This window comes from Manacus candei, unplaced genomic scaffold, assembly GCF_025592945.1.
Source record: "Manacus candei isolate 608988 ecotype Guabito, Panama unplaced genomic scaffold, ASM2559294v1 h1tg000018l, whole genome shotgun sequence".
Classification (NCBI taxonomy): domain Eukaryota; kingdom Metazoa; phylum Chordata; class Aves; order Passeriformes; family Pipridae; genus Manacus; species Manacus candei.
The window spans coordinates 12,917,275-12,922,745 of record NW_026138066.1 but is presented as its reverse complement, the minus strand read 5'-3'; the positions used below and the strand labels follow the sequence as shown (position 1 = coordinate 12,922,745).

At 42.8% G+C, this 5,471-nt stretch overlaps 1 long non-coding RNA gene across 1 annotated transcript; it reads right to left on the bottom strand.

Annotated features, from left to right (window-relative positions):
- Nucleotides 1-2,145: 2,145 nt before the first annotated feature.
- On the bottom strand, nucleotides 2,146-5,069 carry LOC127469888 (uncharacterized). The gene is made up of 3 exons (XR_007904107.1): nucleotides 4,872-5,069; nucleotides 4,328-4,379; nucleotides 2,146-2,298 (listed from the first exon to the last, which is right to left on the bottom strand). It is a non-coding gene; the product is annotated as an uncharacterized LOC127469888 (long non-coding RNA).
- Between the last annotated feature and the right edge of the window lie 402 nt (nucleotides 5,070-5,471).

Here is a 5,471-nt window from a genome sequence, read left to right as displayed (position 1 = left end):
ATCTGATACTTTAGCATCTTCATTTTGCTATGTTAAAGCCATGTTACCTTGGCATAATTTCATTCAGTGACTCTAATACATCCAGCCAAATACTGATTAGGGGTTTTTTTGTTCAGAAACCAAACCAAAAAAGCAGGAAAAATGTCTTGTGTCAGAATTTTCTGAAGTTTTCTTTGGCAAAATGAAACCAAAAAGCTTATCATGCCAAAACCTTGAATGAACTAAAGTGTTTCATTCCACCAAAATTGAATTGTTTGTGTTCTGATTAGTCTTGTGTTTTTTGAATTGAATGGTATTTTGAACAAATAAGTTACAAAATTTTTACTTGCAAACGGTTGGAGTGGAAATATTTGCCATCTTCAGAAATCTATAACTTTACTCTTCTTTCAGCCAAGAATTTAACTGAATTCAATCTGAATTTGCTCGTTGTTTCAAGTTTTTCTTCAAATACCTGTGGAAAAATATCCCCCAGAACTTTTCTTCTTACTAGTGAACTGATTCTTAATTTTTCTTCCTGCCCTGTCAGTGAGATATTCTCCTACTTTTACAGGTTTTCTTTTGACTTCACTTTTTTCTGATGAAGAACATTTTAGTTTCGGATCTAAAAGTTCCTGTCATTTGCTGGGGAGTAAGGTAAATTCTGTCCCTGCCTTTTTTGGAGCAGATGTTGCTGTCAATACACTTTCCTCCTAGGTTTGCTCTGATTTTTCTTTTTGCTTTTTTTTTTTCCTCAAAACCTTTCCTTTTTCTCTAAGGAACACTCAGTTAAAGCACAAGTGCGAAACTGTGCAATGAGAGATGAATCAAAGATTCATATTTAGATTGGCACGTTGCATGCTCTCGAAACACCTCGTGCCACAAGGATGCTCGGCTCTGCCAGGGGAGCCCACAGTCGTTCAGGCAAGAGTCCATCTCTGCCCAGAAACGTTTCTGTTGCTGTTTGTTTGTTCCTTGGCCTAGAAGCCTGGTAATGTACTTTTCCCAAAGTACATATACTAGTGGGCATGGGCCACTATAGTGCATCCAGTGCATTTGGAAGATGTCTGTTTTTTGGTTTTATTGTGGAAATAAGAATTCTCAACAAGAATTTCCAATGAACTTCTCTACAAAGCTGGAATCTGGGTTTCTTCCCCAAGCTCTGCACAACATATATCCTTCCATCCATTCACCTTTAATCTTCTGCATGTGCATTATAAATATCCAGTAAACAGTGTGATTAAAATGAAATTATTTTTGGAGGATGACTGTTGTTTCAAAGGCTCATAATTAGCCTCTTCGAACCCTGAAAAAAATCACGCTTTTGAAAGAGGTTTTCTAAGTCTGCTTTGTCTGCAAAAGTGAGTTTTAAATATTCCCATAAAAACTGTTCATTTCCTGTGCCATGTGCATGAAAACACACTGTTTAGTTTGTTGGGGCAAGGGAATTTGAGATTTGAAAAAAATGCTGCATTTATATAGAGTTAAATAGGCTTGAAAATAATCCTTGTAAAAATTTAATTTACATGACCAAAAATAATCAAGATCTGATTGTTTGAAAACTGCAGTATGGAATGTCAGTAATACTTTAACAAGCAAACTAATCAACTGTTCCTCCTACTGCCTAGTACTGAAGAAATAAAGAGGTTCTTATTAATTCTGCACTTAAATGCTTGGGAACCATGCAAATTCTCACTGGTGAGAGCCAGATGGGTCCCTTGATAGCGAAATTCTTTTATAGGCTCATTCCTTGTTTCTGTGGCTAATGGTTTTCTCCTAAGGAGGAGATCGTCCCCACTAATCCTATTTCTGGTAACACTGTTGTTCTCAGAGGCAACAGGAATAAAAAACATGGCTGGCATGTCATTTTGGTGGCTGCACCGGGCACTTAGATGACGCTGAGACTTGAGCCCATCTCCAAACCCTTGTTGCTGCTGGGAATGAAACCTCACGCTGGACTGAGGATCTTCACTTGTGCCTGGTGTCTGGCCCCCTTCCTGGCAGCTCAGCTCTCAGAAGAGAAAGGGGGCTGGGGTGGGTTGTCCCAGGTGGCTGGTCTGGGGGAGCCTGCTGGACCACTCTGAACTTGGTTACTGGGCTTTTTGGTTGGATGAAATCTTCCTTTGTAGCTTAACAAACCTAGAAGTCTCTAACGCATTTTAGGTGCAGTTACATCCTTTATGACTTGTCATGTTTTGGGGTTTTTTATGGCAATTTCCTTCCATCTGTGTTTATGTCCAGGATAAACTTATCAACATGCCTCCTGCAGAGCTCAGGATGGATTGGCAGATTCACTTCTTGCAGATCTTCTTACAGAACAACCTATTTGTGGTGGGGGCACAAACCATGACACTATTCTAAGTTTCTCAGACATCTTTAAAACCCAAATTCCAAAAGAATTGTTGAACTTTTGATTCAAAGTGGTTGTGAAGGGGACAAGAAAGAGTGAGCCAGGCAACAAGTTGTCTCTTGGGACTTTAGGTCATCGAAACTCTCTTACTTTCTTGTTTTCTTTAAAAAAATTATCTGCACTTGGCTACCTCTGATTTGACAGATGGGGGTTCCCACAGCCAGGGCGAGCTCAGCACCAGAGATTGTAACAGTCTTGGCTGGGGCCTGGGAAAATGCTTAGCACCTAGAGAAAGCCAGTGTCTCTGGGAATCTGCTTCCTCAGCTGCCTTTGCTTGCACTTTCAACAGCACCAAATACATCCTGGGCTGAGCATGGGCCTGCATCTATGTGCCAACCTTCTACAAGGCTCAGGGATAGGGAAGCTGCAGACCTCTCTGCTTGCTTTTACAGCTGAAATGTTTTTAGTGGTAGAGGAAGTAAAATCTCCTAGAAAATGCCCCATTATTAAGCTGCAATGGGGAGCCTTGTTGGAAGGGCAGAAGGCAGGTTTTTGGCTATTGCCATCCCTTCCAAGGGTGGAATTTCTAGCCTGTGTGTGCCTGTGCATTACAGTGTTCCAGAAGAGGCATGGAAGTTGCAGTGTGAGCTCTCCCAGCCTTGGCAATTGGCCTTAAGCAGAACTCCCACTGGAAAAGCATAGATTATGGGAATCAGGTCAGCCTGATTAGCAGCAAAAGCCTTTCCAGGGATATAAACAGCCATATGGGACAGGCTGGCTGAGCCCCCTGGCTATAGAAACCTGATTGCATATCAGCAATGGAGAGCCTTGTGCTGGACTTCAACGAGGAACTGGATGTCTGTCAACCAGAATAAATCCATAGCTGGAAAGTGTCAGATCCTGAGCCTGGCACTCAGGAGTGGCAATGCAAGGAGGGAAGGATGAATGCAATTAAAAGGCTGCAAGAGGCAGGGAAAGTGCCAGCTGGGTGCTGGTGGGCTTTCATGGGAACAACAGTGGATCCTCATTTCTGCAACCAGGAATGTTGAGATGAATTGTGTATCTTTTTTGGTAAGAAGGATCAGAGAAGTGCCCTGACCAAGGTTTGACATGAATTACTGAGGATTCCATGAAATTTGAAAATGCTTTGGGCACCGGGAAATTTTGGAAGCTGACATTCTGACAAGATCTGCATGCAGATTAGAGCTGAAATCAGACGGAGGCACATCATGGGCTTTTGCTGGTCAGTAAATTCTGGCCCCTGAGGTGCCAGAGGCCCACTGCAGAGTAATGGGTCCCAGCTGAGTCTATGGCAGAGGTTTTGTCCCTGGAGTATGTGGAAATAGCCCTCCTCCAACATATTTCAGAAACCTCTTCCTTTGAGGATTGCAAGCCTGCCAGAAATGCATGCTGGATGTAGCAGACAGTTGTTAGACAAATTGCTTTGGGATTTCACAGTGATGTGAGACTTTTCTCAAAGAACATAAATTAGGACTAATTTTCTCTAGTGAGGAATGGAATAGGTCTCAACAGATGCACAAGGCCTGACATCTATTTGGGAACTGCATCCCTTGATTTTTGGTTGCTAGGGGTATGTAAGGTACCTGTAGTGGAATATATAATAATAAATGCTGCAACAGGGGAAAGAATATTACAGCCCAAGCAAAAACATAGTAGCTGCAGACAGCCAGAGATGCCTAGTGAGTGACTTTTTTTACTGAGAAGGCAACACTGGCTGTTGACTTGCTGTTTTGGAAATACAAAAATAGCTGTACCTTCCCAGTCAGGACATTTAGCAGCAGAACCTCTATGAAAATGCTGCTAAATTAGGAGAGATCTTATGTAGTATTTCCTGCTCTGTAGAATAATATAAGAAGTATAAGAAGACAAGTGTTGGCCAGCCTCTCCCATGGTGGTGCTGGGAAACCTGTAGGTCCCATCTCTCTGTACTGCTCAGGGCAAGTGACATGGCACATTGTATCTAACCAGCAGTGTGCATACTTGGTCAGCAGGCTTGTTTGGGTTGTCCCTTCTACTTGTTTTAAACAGAAGTCTGCACAACAAAAAAGGTGCTTTTAGAGGTGGAGCAACTGAAGAGCGTGGGCATAGTAATATTCATGTGTGTGCATGAATTTGCTCAATTTGCTTCTTGTCCATCCAGGGAAAAGGCCATTAACAGCTATAGACAGGGAGCTGATTCTGTGTGGTGTGTCTGTCTGTTCATGTCTGTCTTACCCTGCCAGTGACTTTTTGCTTCTTTTGCCTACAAGAAGGAGACCTGGGATGAGGTTATAAAACCAGATGTTTATCGTTGCAAGTCATGTGACAAACCACCTGTTTAGCTTTCTCTTACCACATTTCCTCAGCTCCGTTTATGTGCAACCAGGCAGTGTGTCTGCAAACAGTGCGGGTGCCATTCCCTGTGCTTTCTGTGTAGATGGCTGTCTTTGTGCCACAGCTCCGTCCCTTGGCTAGGGAAGAAGAGATGTCCCCTGTGCCATACAGCACTACATTAGCTGCCCCTTCCTTGGCTGTCTTCAGAGACCTGACAACTCTTCTACCACCCCAAGGCAGACCAGGTGCACAGCAGACCACCAATGTTCCAGCCACAGACCCATGGCTGTGGCTATTGGCACTGGTGTGCCTGCTCAGGGCTTCCTTCTTACCCTGACTGCATTGCCTTGGGATACAGGAAGCTTCGAGGGCCGGGATCTATTTCTTCTCTGACAACACAGCACCTACTGTCTTGGTCCACTGCTGAGAACTGTCACAAGACGTGTCATAAACAACCAGGTATATTGACACAGTATTACAAAGAACATCTGGATGCTCTCTGGTAGCTCTCAGGGACCACTTGGTGTAAAACTAGTCTATTCCATGACAGGAGTACCAGTGGGGCAGATCCCAGTTCTGTTTCCTGCCTTTTCTTTACTGTGTCAGTAAAAATTCACTGTCTCAAACTCAGGGGTTTTTTCTTAAGCATTTTGCAGAGAATTAGTGTGCTGGTTTAAAACTTAACCAGCAGGGGGAATGAACTCAACTCAAAGGAGAGATAAGTCAGAATAACAATTTATTAAAATAATACAGTAAGTACAATAATACAAACAAACAATTGGTCTCAACCCACAAAAACCCAAATGTATAA